This window comes from Camelus dromedarius, chromosome 6 (assembly GCF_036321535.1).
Source record: "Camelus dromedarius isolate mCamDro1 chromosome 6, mCamDro1.pat, whole genome shotgun sequence".
Classification (NCBI taxonomy): Eukaryota; Metazoa; Chordata; class Mammalia; order Artiodactyla; family Camelidae; genus Camelus; species Camelus dromedarius.
The window spans coordinates 47,608,472-47,625,183 of NC_087441.1; the positions used below are offsets into that span (position 1 = coordinate 47,608,472).

Sequence of the window (16,712 nt, forward strand, 5' to 3'; positions counted from 1 at the left end):
GTTTAGCCACTTCACAGGTTAAGTCATGGAAGTGTGGGTTTAATTGTTGTGTTTGGCAAGTGGAAATTCAACATTTGAACAGCGCTACTTATTTCCTTTCTTAACAGCGGGTTAAAGTAGGTTGAAATTTTGCAGCCCCGTTTTTCATTTCGTGGAGTTTATACCCTGTTCCTAGAGCAATCAACAGCTTGTGATGGATGATTGATGGTAATACCAATTCATTCAGCTGATCTTTCCCCATGAGCTCATGGAAATTATCATTGCTGTGCAAACAATTTTCATTCATACTCTAGACTTTTCTTCCTCTTTTCTTCCATAGGCTTTTCTCAAGGTATTTCTAGGCCCAACCACCCAATTAATGGTATGTCACCTTGCTAATGGATTAGATGGTTAGTAAAATTGGTATAGTCTGGCCTCTATACACTAAAAAGATATTCTATTTCAATATTCTTCTGAGTATTCTACCTCAAACCTACTGGAGCCACAAAAAGTTTTTCAATAGGCATTTTTAGGTATCCTGAGTAACAAAGTTGTCTCCATCAACAAATTCTTATTGATCTATAAGTGCAAAGCACTTTTGTATCCATTACGTCACTTAATCCTAATAACTACATCCCAAAGTTGGAATGGACAAGTATGATTATCCTGGTTTTATCAGTAGAAAAAGTTGGAGGTTAAATGTCTTGTTGAAGGTTGCATAACTAATTACTAGCAGAACCAGATTTTCAACACAAGTCTTCTGGCTCCCAGGGCAGAGTCCTCCCACTCCATCCGGGCTGTTCAAATTTTATCCGGAGGAACCTCCTCTCTGGCCGCCTAAAGGAAGCATTGCAGGGGAGCAAAACGGGGTACCACGCCCTCAGGAAAAACAAAAGCCTTTCTTGTATCTGCTTTCCATGTTGAGAAACTGGGTATGTTTTTATCCGAACAAGAAGATCAAAGGCAAAAAGATTAAAAAAAAAAAAAAGGAAAACCACTGCCTTTACCCTATGTACAACACTGCCTTAAAACGACTAGAAAATACTGGCAGAGTGATAATGTTCAGCCGTATTTTCTAGTAGTAATAACTAATTTAATCAGTTTGAGGGGGAAAAAAAGGCCAATCCTAACCAAAATATCAGTATCATCCTTAAAGTGTGAAGAACCTGGTTGTCTGCTAAAATCATATTAGATAATTTTTTTAGAAATTATATGTGGACCTTCTGAACAGCTATCAATTAATAATAGTGAAATGGTGATTTGGGTGAACACAGAGATCTGGCAGGAGACACCAGCAGTTGGCTAAAGGCAAGGAAGATGTAATAGACCTCCACCTCTTCCTCGCTCAAGAGTGCCGTTCATCACCAGGCCAGCGCTGCACCTCTTCAGCATGCTGGATTCTAAAACCCTGTGAACAGCTTCTTCTCTTTCTCTAAGAGAGATGTGTTGTGATGGACAGTAAATCAGTGGACAAATGAGAGTTAAGAGGTACTACATCCATGGGGGCCTCTCCAGGCGTGAAGGAGAAGGGATTTGAGTCTGGAGCTGCTGGTGATCATCATGCCTCCCTACCTTATGTCCCCTCCTTCGCCCCCCCATCCCCCGCAGACAGGAAAGCCCTGTTAGGAGGAGACATCGGAGCTTGAGCAGAGAGAGGAGACAGCCTAGCCCGGCAGCCTCTCCTCCCCAGTTCCCACTGCTGGTGTTCCAGAACAGCTCAGGTTTCTGCAGAACTTCCCGTTCTTTTTTGATTCTTCCAATAAAAACCTCCTTTTAACCTAAGATAGCTGACGTTGGTTTTCCATCACCTGTGCTTGGGGAAAAAACAAATCCATTCAGAGTGGTGGAAAGAACAAAGACCTAAGAAACAAACAGCCCTGAACTTGAATCATAACAATTCCAGCCATGCACACTTAGGCATTATTTAGTTTCTCGAAGTTTCAGGTGTTTTGTATGTTAAGTGGTTAATATTAATAACATCTCTGTCATAGAATCATGGTGATGACTAAACAAAATTACGTGTCTAGCCATTCTTCCCTCATGCTGTCTTCAACAGTTAGGAATATTTCCAAGCCCCCCATTTATTAGTCATTTATTCATTCATTCAACACTTAATATATTAGTCAAGCACCAACCGTGGCCTCGTATTATATTTGGCATCAAGGAAGAAAGTTAAAAAAGAAACAAGAAAAAAATATATATATAGGGTCTTTAACCTCAAGAAATTTGTGGTTCAGTTAGAAAAACATATAAATTATGGGGTGGAAAGGTGTCAGAAAAGTTTTTGGCATAAATACGAATCAGTACCACCTAAGGGAGTGACCAGGGTGGGTATGGTGTGCCAGGGAAATTTCTTAGGACATGTAGAATTTGAGCCAAAGTTTGATAGTAAATACTGTGGTGCAACAGATTGCCAGAGAGACTTTTTCCTTCTCTGTTAAAACTTTAGTTTCTTGGTCCTTTTGGATAAAAATTTTATCAAATGACAATCTTGAGTTGTATTTCACCACCGTTCCTTGGGACTCAACTATTTGACCATGTAAGGCAAACTGAATTCATATCCAAGCATTTACACTGTTTTTATTTTATGTTCTGAATTTCTCTGTAGTCCCTTGCTTTCTAAAAATGCTTTGCAAAGATTAAATAAAAACACTTGATATAGGGCAATACAAACAAGAGTGTTATTTAAAAGACTACAAGGAGAAGTTGTATTTTTATTTTATCTCTGTGACAATAGTAATTTTTTGAAGGGTAGATAGGTATCGAGAACAAAATATTTTTTCAGATTTCCTCTAACAGCATTTGGGCACAACTTTTTTTCTGTTGGCTCCATCAGGGTTATTTATTATTGCTGCTACAGTGAAGTCTTTTTTTATACAATATAAGCTTCAGGTATACAGTATTATAATTTGACATCTGTATACTCTACAAAGTGATCACACCCAAAAGTCTAGTTTTCAGCTGTCATCACGCCATTGACCCCCTTCACCTCTTTGGCCCAGCCCCCCTACTCTTCCCCTCTGGTAACCAACAATCTGTTGTCTGTATCTATGAGCTTGTTTTTGTTTTGTTTTCTGTTTGTTCTGGTTTGGGTTTGGGTCTTTTTTTTTTTAATTCCACATATGAATAAAATCATATGGTATTTGTCTTTTTCCTTCTGATTTATTTCACTTAGCATGATACTCTCAAGGTCCATCTGTGTTGTCACAAATGACAAAATTTCATTCTTTTTTATGGCTGAGTAGTAGTTCACTGTGTGTATACATCACATCTTCTTTATCCTTTCATTATCAGTGGACACTTAGGTTGTTTCCATACCATGGCTATTGTAAATAATTCCACAGTGAACATAGAGGTGCACATATCTTTTCAAATTAGTGTTTTTGTTTTCTTTACTTAAATACTGAGAAGTGGAACGGCTGGATCATATGGTAGTTCTAGTCTTAATATTTTTAGCAGTCTCCTTACTGTTTCCATAGTGGTTGTACCAATTTACAATCCCACAAATAGCGTATGAGGATTCCCCTTTCTCCACATCCTTGCCACCCCTTATTTCTTGTTCTTTTGACAATAGTCATTCTAACAGGTATGACGTGATATCTTGGTGTGTTTTTGATTCACATTTCCTTGCTGATGAGTGATGTTGAGTACTTTTCATCTACCTGTTGGCCATATGTTTGTCTTCTCTGGAAAAATGTCAATTCAGATGCTCTGCCCATTTTTTAATCAGGTTGTTTTTTGTTGTTGTTGAGTTGTATGAGTTCTTCATATATTTTGGATATTAAACCTTTATCAGATTTATGATTTACAAATGTGTTCTCCCATTCAGCAAGTTGATTTTTCATTTTGATGATGGTTTCCTTTGCTGTATATAAGCTTTTTACTTGGAGATAGTTCCATTTGTTTATTTTTGCTTTTGTTTTGCTTGCCTTTCCAGTCAGAGCCACAAAAACATTGCTAAGACTGATTTCAATGAGGTTACCACTTAGGTTTTCTTCTAGGAATTTTATAGTTTCAGGCCTTATATTCAAGTCTTTAACACATTTTGAGTTAATTTTTGTGTATGGTGTAAGATAGTGGTCGAGTTTCATTCTTTTACATGTACCTGTCCAGTTTTCCCAACACCATTTATTGAAGAAGCTGCCCTTTCTCCATTGTATGTTTTTTGCGCCTTCATCATAAATTAATTGTCTATATATATGTGGCCTTATTTCTGGGCTCTTGATTCTGTTCCATTGATCTGTTTGTTTTTCGTCCTGTACCATCTTGTTTTAATTACTGTAACTTTGTAATATTGTTTGAAATCAAGGAGAGTGATACCTCCATCTTTGTTTTTCTTTCTCAAGATTATTTTGGCTATCCAGAATCTTTTGTGATTCTATACAGATTTTAGAATTATGTGTTCTAGTTCTGTGAAATATGCCATTGAAATTTTGATAAGAATTGCATTGAATCTGTAGATTGCTTTGAGTAGTATGAACATTTTAACAGTATCTCTTCCAATCTGTGAGCATGGTGTATCTTTACATTTATTTGTGTCATTTCTTTCTCCCACACAACACATTCAGCCAATCAGCAAACACTGTTGACTCTACCTTTAATATATGTTCAAAATATTGTCACTCCTCCACCTTTGCTACTTTGTCCAGGCCATCATCATCTCTTGATGAATTATTGCAACAGCTTCCTAACCAGTCTCCCTGCTTTCCTTCAGTTTTTTCTCAATACAGCAACCAAAGTGATCCTTTTAAAATGTGAGTCAGACCATGTCACTCTATCACTCAAAACCTCCAATATCTTCCATCTCACCCAAAGTCAGAGCTATTACCTGTTTACAGGGACCTAAAAAATCTGCACCCCCATCCCCCATGCCCATCTCTCTGATCTCATCTGTCACTCACTTCCCTTCCTCGCTCTACTTCAGCCACTCTGGATTCCTCAGAATCACCAAGCAGGTGTCAAGATTTTTGTCCTTGCTTCTGCTTGAATGCTTTTCTCCTAAATATTTTGATGCCCACTCTCTCAATTCCTTCTACACTCAAAAATGTACTGTTCATGAAGCTTTCCCAGATAACTTCTTCTAAAGTTGCCTCAGCATCCCCTAATACCCATTTCCTGCTTTATTTTTCTCTTTGGCATTCTCTATAGCACTATATATTTCTCTATAGCACCATTCATATGCAGAGTATTAAGTTCTCACTTCATATCTCTACTAAATGCAGGCTCCTTGAGAGCAGGCATGTATCTGTTTTTTATTCATGATTGTTCCATTGTCAAGAAGAGTGCCTAGCACATTGTAGCTACTCAGCATCTATTTCTTGAATTACTAGATGAGTAGCCCTAATAAAAATTAAAATTATAGAACTGATACACAAAACAACATGGATGAACATCAAAAGCATGCTGAGCTAAAGAAACCAGACACAAAGTACATACTGTATAACTCCATTTATATAAAGCTTTAGAAAAGACAAAGCTAGTCTATAATGACAGAAAGCAAATTAGTGGATGCCAATGGCTGGGAGGTAGGTGGGGAAATTGACTGGGAAGGGACACAAAGAAACTTTTGGCGATGATGAAAATATTCTTTATCTTGGTTGTGCTGGTGGTTACACAAGTATATACATTTGTCAAAATTCTTCGAATTTTACACTTAAAATGGACACATCTCATTGCATGTAAATTATACCTCACGTCACCAGGTTAAGTGAGAGAAAGCTAGAAGCATGGAGTTAATTTATGTCTTTAGAGTAATAAGATTCACAGTGATTTTGAATTAAAAAAAAAAGAGATAAATCTCACAATTTGTTACCTATAATAAACACGGTGTTTAGAGAGTACAAGCTAAATTAGCCTTCCCTTGTTGCGAGTGTAGAGAGCGGGTTATCTTGAGGAGATATTAACCAAGTGTGTCATGTTTCAGGTTTACATCTTCTGGTATATTTTCCTTCCAGCAAGATTCGTTCATTTCTCTTTCTTACCAAATAGATTGTGCAACTAAAATTCTATTAAAATAGAGGAGGTGGACCTACTAGGATACAATGACCCCTATATCACTCCAGATTATCAGGAAATTCAAAATGAGAATTTAGTATAGGAAACCAGTGCAAGCCCAAAGCTGGAAGAATAGTAAACTTAACTATTTCAGAGTACTTGAGGAAATGGCGCTTTTTAGTCTTAAGAATTTTTGTGGACTATGTTCAAGTGTGTTTCCAGTAAATTTTAAAAGTAAGGTAGATCCACAATACATTGTATACATTACATTAGAATATACAATAACTAAATAAGGAAAATGACAGAATATTTCCATGGAACTTTTTAAAAGACTAATTGATAGAGACACTGTGATGTCTAAATGGGCCCATTGTCTGTAAATTAACCTATAAAGGAAAGAATTGTTACAATGACAATGTAGCAACAGTCTGAATGAATCTCCAGAGAATTATGCTAAATGAAAAAAGCCAATCCAAAAAGGTTAAATACTATATGGTTGCATTTATATAACATTCTCAAAATGACAAAATTATAGAAATAGAGAATGGATTAGTTGTTACAAGGGGTTAAAGGAGGCAGATGGGAGCAGGAGGGACGTGGGTATGGCTATAAAAGGGCACCAGGCAGGATCCTTTTGATAGAAATGTTCTGTGTCTTGACTGTATCAACATCAATATTCTGGTTGACATTGTGCTATGATTTTGCAAGATGTTACTACTGGGGGAAACTGGGTGAGGGGTCCAAGGTATCTCTCTGTGTTTACTATTACAACTGCATATGCATCTACAGTTATCTCAAAATTAAAAGTTTAATTTTGAAAAATTGAATCAATGACAACCATTTGGGAAAAAATTAAGTTACTCCTCTATTTCATTCTTGACATCAAAACAAATTCCAGAATAAGAATTAAATATAAAAACAGCTCACAGCTACCATTCATTGATGAGTTGCTATGTGCCAGTTATGTTTGTATATATTCTCATTTTCTCCTTCCAACAAACTTGTAAGAGAGATGTGACTATCTACATTTGATCAAAGAGGAAAATACTTAAAAAAAAAAAAAAAAAAAGGAAAAAATCCACAAATGAAAGAAACAGTATTCAACAATGTGTGAGCTTTGATTTGGATGAATATGATTCTAAGCACTTTGATTTCTTTTCTATTGTAATTATTTATATGCACTGGGTTGTCTATAGTGAACATGTTTTGTATCTTAAAAAGTTTTAAGGTTGGGCAAAGGTAACAAAGTAAGAATTTTTGTCAAGAACAAGGAACAAATTAGGGATGAATGGCTCACACAGCACAACACAAAAACTACAGCTTAGTTTAAACTGGGTCTTAATAATTGCACCTAATTATAAGGGAGAGTTGAGCATTAATAATGTTGAAAGATGTTTAAAAAATAACAATTAGCAATTACAAAGGAGAAAATTTGGCAACATTTATGAAATGAGTGAATGGAATAGACACATTTTTTGAAAGGCAGATTTTATAATTGCTAATTACTTTCATTCTCATTTCCACCCAGTTGAAGGAAGAGAGACATGTAGTCCTGAGGCCAGTGAGAGTTTTAACCACAATCTTCTAGGCAAAGGGTAACCAGTGCCTGGTTTTGTGCGATGGCAGTGGGGATAGGAAGGAAGGGACAGAGATCATAAAAGCTTGGAAGGAAGTGGATAAAACCTGATGATTCATTAGCAATAAAGAACAATGGCAGAGAAAAGCCAAAGTGTGATGTAATAGAAAAAACAACATTGGTTATAGGCTTGATTTTGCCATAATCCAGATACAGATCCTCAAGATAGTCTTTTAAAGTTCTCTTGGCTTCATTTTTCTCATCACTACAATGAATTAGTTGCTATAACTTCTAAGATCCCTTCCAGATCTCACATTTTGAGGCTGGATGACCAGAATAGTAACAGTAACATTAACAGAGACCCCAGGGAGGAGTCTCATCCCAAGGGCTAGGATTTAGATTCTGAGGATACCACTGTTGGGTGACCTTGAACAAATTACTTAACCCCTCTGTGCATGTAAAATGGAAATAATAATAGTGCCTATCTCACAGAGCCATCCCACATAAACCTGTAGGGTGGTGCCTGGCGTATAATAAGTCTCGTTAGATATGAGCAGTTAATAACAGTGCCGTCCATACTTAGAACTGATCACAACTATGTTCCATGGTCCCGGCACTGGGACTTTCTGGATACCGAAACTTTTGTCATCAAATCCAATTTTTATTACCTCCCTAACCTAATACTATGTTTTGGGGGAAACGTTGGGTGTTTATAGGAATATACACATAGGTACCTGGGATCTGGGTGGCTGAGTCATCAGACTTGAAGAGTTACAGCCTTCAGATACTACTTCCTAAAGTGGGTGCTGGTTGTCACGTCCACTCTTCTAACCTTGCACCATCACGTCCTAGTATTTGTCATAGGTATTGCCCTAAAGCAACAGAACATAAAGATCTGAGTCATTTTGAGAAAAATAAGTGTTGATCCAGCAGCTGTAACCGTCAGAAACAAACCACTCTGAGAACAACGGGTACCCATGCACCAGATGGAGAGAGTGTGCCTGACCCCCCAGGTCTCAGGAGAGTATGAAGTAAGAACAGGGCGGGATGGCAAATTTATACACACCACTGATTTCCTCCCTTCTTGAGCCTATCCTCCCCTGAATTGCATTAGAGGGATGGCAGTTCAAATAATGTCTGTCAATTGGGGGAAAAAAAAATAGTTACAATTTGCCTAGGACAGCAGGAGGGAAACCAAGTACAAGAGAATCACGTTTTGGTGGAGAAGGCACCGGCGAGGAAAAGTATTGGTACAAATGCCTGTATATTAAAACCATAAAAGACATCTAAATTTTTTTAATGCAGAGAAAATTTTATTATTTAAGATTCAGTATACTGGATTTTGTAAAATTTGTTATTTCAGAGCCAACTTTCTATTTCAACTTACCGGAGGCTGCATGCATCAGGCACTCCCTAAGCCGCTGTCTAGAACAGGACTAAGGGGACTTTCCAGTCTCAAGTCAGGGTAATTATCTTGATGTTCCCTCAACTTCACATTAAAGGCCACCAAAATTGCTGGTTTGGAAATTTTGAACGTAAGGGAAAAACTGTAGTTAGATAATTCTTTCCTTGTTTCTCTCCCTAGTGGCAAAGAGTATTCTTGTTTCACCTCTGTTTCCAAAATTGGTTTCATCATTCTTAAAATTGTACATTGAATAGGCAGAGTGGTTATATCAAACTTGAGCGTCTCTCACTGAAAAGGTTTATAGATGAAGAAGGTGACTCTGTGTCTTCCCGACCACCCCGGACACCAAGGCACTCCATCATGCTCAGGAATTAAAACCCAGCCATCAAAAGCATGGCCACTTTGGACCTCGAACACTTGCCCTTAGGAACTAATGTATTGCAGTTCATTATTGACTGTCTTTTCCTCTACAAATGTTAATAGAGATGATCTGCAGTTTTTTCTTTTTTTTTCTTGCTGACAAGCAAATCTGTCGAGAGGAGAGTGGGTGTTGGCGAAGCTGCTAAAGTAGTAGCAGTTTGTTTTTTAACTCAATCATTTCTGTGGTGACCTCCAGCCTTTCCAGAAGTGCCTATTTTTCTGTATTAAATCTCTTCCTTCTTTTTTTTTTTTTTTCATAGGTTTGGGGGAGGTAATCAGGTTTATTTATTTATTTGTTTTTAGAGGAGGTACTGGAGATTGAACCCAGGACCAGGACCTCGTGCATGCTAAGCATGTGCTCTACCACTTGAGCTATACCCTCCCCCGATCTTCTTTCTCCTTAAAATACCTGGAGGTATTTCTACTTCCAACTCTGAACTTGGACTGATAATTAATACAACTTGTCTAGGACAGTTGACCCCTAGGGATGGTCCCAATATAGCATTACAAAATGAATTACTTTTTCTGGTGTGTAAAAATAGACATCGGAGTTGGTTTGCTGACCACTTTACTTTTTCTAAGTTGAGTTATTTTTATTGGTGTTTCCATTATTCCTGTTTTTCTAATTATTGAAAAGTCAGTGGAATAAACACAAACAGCACAGCCAGGAATTCTTGGCTCAAGAAATGGAATTTTTCTTTATGCTCATTTGTTGTCTCCTAAATAACTGAAAGAAGTTGATATTGGTGAGTCTTGGTAAGAGCATGCAAGTATTTGGCTAAGAGCTGTAAAGTCAAATGTTTCTTAATCATGAATAACTTGCCTAGACTTTTACAGAACACAACATGTTGTCCCCTTATTATGTCAGTTTTAAATATGAGAAAACTGAGACTCAGAAAATTTTACTCAAAGTAAACAGCAAGTTGCTAAGCCAGGACTCAAACTTGGGATATTCTGGTTCCAGACACCATGCCCTATCCTAGAGCAGTTTTCTGTCCCACTCTGCTCCCCTGTACATTAGAGATCAGGCCTAACATTTTAAGCAGTATATATATATATGTGTGTGTATATGTATGTGTGTACGTATGTGTGTGTATGTATATACACCAAACTCTTATCCCTAATCATGCAGTGTCCTTAGTTGTTCAGCCATATTTCTTACTATAAATTTTTTTACAATATCAAGATATATCTTAATCTTGATCCTTTATAATATTTTATATATATATTTATAATGTTATTATTAATTATAACATAATTATATGAAATATTTTATATATATATTAAAAAATTTTTCCTATGCATCTGTGTGTGTGTGTGTTCATTAACCTCTGTGGTTTTGTTAAATACTGACCATCACCATTGGAAATTGCAAGGAGGGAGGAGCAGATTGGAGCTTCCTGTTTCAAGTATTTTCTATTTTTAGATCATCTCTATGTAAATTGAACTCCTTTAAGCCTAATGCTCATAGAGGTTCGTGGTCTTCTTAATAGCTCTCTCCCCTCGTTGAGAAATTGGTTTCTTCTCTTTCCCTTCTTGTGTGTCCACACTTGGGCATTGTTCTTTAGTATCACATGGTATCACAAGCCTTCTTGAAATAATGCAGGCAAATTTTCTCTTCCTTCAAGATATCTCATATCTCTTGAAGGGCTTCATTTTCTATATAATGTTGTCATCCTTAATCATTTGGAGGCTCTTTTGACAGCCTTTTGTGGATTTTTTGGTACTTTCTTATTTTATTGAACTTGCAGGCTTAGTACAGGCATAACTACAACCAAAGCTCCTAGAAACAGATCCAAAGTCAGAGGATGGCGAGGCAGTTTCTTAAATTCAGTGTCCTTGAGCCTTGAGAGAAAGTGGATGGACAATGGCAAAATATTAATTCTCTTGTTCCTTTATTTCTCTTCTGCTACTTGAGTCTCTTTAGAACAGAAGACCTGCTCTGAGGACTGTGTTCTTTTGTTTCAGCTTCCTACCTGTGTTTAAAATAGGATTAAGTGTGCATTTGAAACTAATAAATCAACTACACTTCAGTAAAAAATAAAATTTAAAAAAAGAAAGAAAAGAGTGATTAAAGAAGACAAGTTAGGGACGCAAACAAACTTGATTTAGTACTTCTTAAAGCAGAGAGTCTCCTTCCCAGAACTGCAAAATGGGGCAGAAGGCAGGAAGCTTTCATAGGATAAAAAAGTCAAGAACAAGGAGGAGAGAAATAGAAACTGGCCAATTGGCTGGGGCCACATAGTCAACCTTGTTTGGGGTGAGGAGGCCCAGAGCTGGCTTGGCCTTTGGGGGTTGGCTGACTGGATAGACAGTGCTTACGGTCCAGTGGAACATTTATAAGGACACAAAAGTTATCTCAGTTTCAGTTTGCTGATGTGGCAGCCCAGAGAGGGGTAGCTCCATCTGGGGCTTGGAAAGTTATTTCAACACATGTGATTTTTTACAAGAACATTTTAGAGTATTTTTAACCATGTCTCTCTGTTATACACAGTCATCTATCTTCCACCCACTTTGAATATGTGAAAAGGTAGGAAAATGCCATCTGAATGTTAGTCAGCAAATCAGAAGCACGCAAACCTGGGAAGAAGAGCAAATAGATTTGGGGTGATGGGCCCTGGACCTAAAAGATCATGACAGGCTGGAACTGCAGACCAAAAATGATTAGGTGAGAATAATGACCTTCAGGTAAAGGCGTGCACCTGTGCAGGACAGAGCGGCTTCGAAGGTTAGAAGCAGCTAACATTTACTGAGTATCTTCTTAGTACTGCATCCTCTTCAGTGTGCTTTTTTCTTGAGTCCTCTTGCAAATGATAATAAAATCACACTTTTGGAGTATGATTTTTACCTAGTGGGGTAAGATAGTGCAAGATAAATGAGAACAGGGCTGGATAGGAGCTAGCTGTATTCTTTCTATCTGCATTCACGTTACGAATGGGTGCATTATCTTTGGGTTTTATTGTAGTGTGTGTGAGGAAATGCAGGACTTTTGGTTTTCAGTAAGCCCTGCAGGGCCAGGTGCTGTGTGTGTAGAACTACAGCACCTAGAACTCACACGATGATAACCACATTGTCTTCTGCTGCTGAGATCACATGCGGAGTCCTGCTTCCAACTCTAAAGACTGTTCTGTAGGTGAAAAAAAGGGCAAATAGGATCACCTTCAGAAGAGAATAGAGTCTCATTCTAGTTGTGGTGTATGTTCTAAAGTCACCGCACTCTAAATCAGGTATAGTCAACTTTATCTTCGGAAATTGCTTAAGTAGATTTTATATTGCCAGCAGCTGGGTCATGTAAAGATCAAAGCCACAAATTAACTCCTTCTGTTTCCCTATGGATTTTTCTATGGGTTCCCTTTCCCCGGTTCACTATGAATCCTGTGGGAAGGGTGAGTGTAAATAAGGAGGGGGTGACAAAGGGATTTCCTGCCAAAGCTTTTGTTGTTGCTGTTGGGTATAACACAGGTATCGTTGAATCTCTGTAGTTAAATGAGCTTTGATGCAACTCTGCTGTTAGCAGGAGAGTAAGGAGGCTCAGAACCATGTCACATAACTCCAGAAATCAGAGCTACTGAGCCTTAGTGCAACATCCTCTCAGAAGACCCCATGGCTACTTTAAAATGTTTGGAGGACTGTCCAGTGAAAGAAGAACTGGAACAGAAATGGGCATTTTCAAACAACTGGTAATGGCTATCTGGAGCTCTGTACTGAAAAGAATGTGAGGCAACATCCAGGGTCAGTGGGAAAGAATTCTGCTTGACAAGGAGGTCTGTCCAGGACTTAAAAGAAAACCAGTGCCCATGTGTTACACATGTAGCGAACAGAATGGCTATAGTTGGCATACACCGAGGACTTCTAAGTGGCGTGCGTGTGGGGTTGGGGATGCTGTTTACTGTCACATACACTGAGACGTCAAAGAAGTCAGTCTATCGGGGGTTGGGTATAGCCCAGTGTCTGCCTAGCATGCACAAGGTCCTGGGTTCAATTCCCAGTACCTCCGTTAAGATAAATAAATAAAAACCTAATTACGTCCCCTGCCACTGCCTGCCAAAAGAAGTCAATCGGTAACATAGTGTGGTAGGTCAATTATACTTCAGTAAAATAAAAAATGTTTAGAAGTCAGTCTGGAAAAAAGCGAGAAAGAGAGAAGGTGAGAGAGAGAGAGGGAATAGAGCAATATTTCATAAATGGGAGAACTCACCGCCTTAAAGAGCATTCTCCTCCAATCCTGGTAGGTTTCCACTTCCTGTGCATTCTCTCATACAGAAATCCATGTATCCTTCTGGTATATTTCCCTTTTAGGCTTTAGCTGGTCATCTCAGTTTCTGGCTTTTGCAACCAAACAACCCCTAAGAGGTCTGTATCTCAGTGGGGATATTTAATTCAATTCAACCAGTATTTATTGAGTTGGGCACTCAATACCCACTTCTTCTTACACCCACTAATTTGGGTCCAGTTATGGGTCTGGCCTATGACTGGCTTCCCTGAAAGATTTAGAGGGAATAGCAGGCATAGATTATGATGAGTGAGACATGACTAAATGAAACAAGACAGAACACAATGAGAGTCCTTGGTTCTTCCTACCCAGGTCATATGTTGTCTTTGATCTGTCTAATAGGTGCTAGTGGGCAAGAGGTGTGGGTGGCAGTGGCCTTCTACTTGTCATAAGTGCAAACCTGAGGGATGAGCGGAAGTTTGACACAGGAAATAACAGCCAGCAGCCGAGCTCTGATGGTGAAGAACACAATTCAGTGAAGCTCTCTAATGAACAAGATCTTTTTTTTTTAATTTGTCCAGAAACTACTGCCTTAATCTTTGAAGATAATAAAACTCACTTAAAGTCTTTTTTTAATTGAAGTGCAGTTAATTACAGTGTGTCAATTTCTGGTGTACAGCACAATGTCCCAGTCATGCATATACATACATATATTCATTTTCATATTTTTTCATTAAAGGTTATTACAAGATATTGAACATAGTTCCCTGTGCTATACAGAAGAAACTTTTTAAAATCTATTTTTATATATAGTGGCTAACATTTATAAATATCAAACTGCCAAATTTATCCCTTCCTACCCCCTTTTCCCCCTGGTAACCATAAGATTGTTTACTAAGTCTACAAGTCTGTTTCTGTTTTGTAGATGAGTTTATAGTGTACTTTTGTTTGTTTGTTTTTTAGACTCTACATATGAGTGATATCATATGGTATCTTTCTTTCTCTTAAAGTCTTGAATTGACTCACTGTCCATAATGACTGATACACAAGTAGAGCTTTTCTCCCACCAAAACCATTACCAGGACACAACTGGTTAAAAAGTTAACCAAAATCTCTATCCCAAGTTAGAACCTCACCTCCAGAAAGAGCCTGAGGGGAATGATAAAAACACAGTTTCTATGTGTGCTCTGATTGTGAGGTCCAAAGCAGAAGAAACCAAGTCAAAAATTGGGAAAGAACTGGCCAGAGCAGCCAAACTTCCTCTTCTGAGTTATCTGTGCTTAAATAACTGACACCATAAGAGGTGCTACTGTTGTCCCCAGATGAAATGTGCCTGCTCCTGCCCCCACCGAAACATGGATGCTGCAGGGCTCCTCAGGCTGCCTGCCTCTGAAGTGAAGTCTTGTACGATGTATCAGGTCAGCAGAGCCTGGGTCCCATGCTTGGGCCCTACCCACCAGAGATGCTGCAAAAATAAGCTATTGTCTTTACTCGTGGGGAGGCAGTCAGAAACTCTCCAAACTCAGGAAAGGCATTCAAAAGGTTTTCGTCAGGCAGAAATAGGCCCATGTCCATTACATCACCCAGAGGGCTTATTCCTCGGTCCTGAAATTCCAACCAGTTAGTAACCTAGTTTGGTAAGAAGACTGTCAACCATCCCCAGGGCCATTCTCTCCCCTTCTTCTTCTTAGTAATATAACTCTCTCCATGTCACCACCCAGCTGGAGACTGCATTTCCCAGCCTCTGTTCCAAGTGTGACCACATGACTAAATTCTCACCAACGGGATGTAAGAAAGAAGATGGTATTTGCAGCTCTTCCATCTTTTCCTTAAAGATGAGAGTGCTTAGCCTGTACTTTCTCTTTTCTTCTTCCCTCTAGTTTAGAAATGGCAACAATTGCACAGGGAGCCTTGGATCTAGATACAGATGCACATGTTAACATCAGAATCAATCCATATGCCTGGTTCCTGAATGACCTTGCAGAGCAGTGGTTCCTGGGTGACCTTGCGGGGTGGTGCTGCCTTTCCAGCCCAAGTGGAACACCTTTGGGTTGTTACGTGAAAAAAAAATAACTTTTCTCTTATTAAAGTGATATCTTTGATGGGCTCTTTGTTACAGCAGCTTAGGCTCCACACTGCCTCATCATTCAGCAGATGTCACAGATGTATCTGGAGCTCTTGAGATGCCTGAGGCACTAGAGGTAGGCTGGCAGGCTACTGGCATTCTGATTGCCTTAGCAAGTAACCCGTGACAAATAGGAGCCCTGCCATAGCCTAAGTCAAGTTCTAAATCTACAGATCAGTGCATGGAATATAGTAGGCACTTAATAAATGCTGGCTACTTCTCTGACCCTTCTTTCTCAGGAAAACATGGTATCCTGAAAGAATATTATTGGCCTTACTCGGGCCTTGGGGAAGTTTAAAAAAAAAAAAAACAAACTCACAGAGATTTATCAAATTGTTGTCACAGCTGAGTTCCAGCTTAAATTTACTCAGATAAGAATTTAGCTATCCAGTTGTCTGTCTGTTTCTCTCTCTATGTGTGTGTGTGTGTGTGTGTGTGTGTGTGTGTGTTTGTGTGTGTGTGTATCCTATATATTCCCAAAATACACAATTTGTTTAGGTGGAATGCTTGTAAAGATGAGGTACCTGAGTTACATTTGAATCCTTTTTGGAAAGAATCTGCAATCTTTAAATGGACCCTAGCCAAGAAAACTGCTGTTTCCCATCCATAGAGGAGGAAGAAAGCACCTTGTTTAGATAAAGCTAGTGGCAGAGGGCAGTGTCACAGCATCACAGGGAGCACAGGATGCTGGACCAACAGGCGAGCGGGGAGTTTCAGGGTTAAGGAGAGTGGGAATCAAAGGACAGAAGATAAGGCTTCTAGCAACGACTGTACGCTAATTATCTGTGACTCGGTCCAATCCCTCCATTAGGTTGAACATCCATCCGTCCATCCATTCGTTTGTTAGTTCAGTGATGTTTACTGAGCACTGACCACATGCCGGTTGCTGTGGGAGGCACTGAGGACATAGCTGTGAATGAAACAAAATAGGGAGTACAAAGAAAATTAAAGCAAGGACAGGAAATGATGAGTGACGGGGTGCTCTCAGATAGGACACTGG

General features: G+C 38.8%; 1 long non-coding RNA gene across 1 annotated transcript; it reads right to left on the bottom strand.

Moving 5' to 3' along the window:
- Positions 1-1,643: 1,643 nt before the first annotated feature.
- Positions 1,644-13,859, bottom strand: LOC135321589 (uncharacterized). Its single transcript, XR_010381457.1, has 3 exons — positions 13,573-13,859; positions 8,284-8,421; positions 1,644-1,787 (listed from the first exon to the last, which is right to left on the bottom strand). It is a non-coding gene; the product is annotated as an uncharacterized LOC135321589 (long non-coding RNA).
- Positions 13,860-16,712: the final 2,853 nt, after the last annotated feature.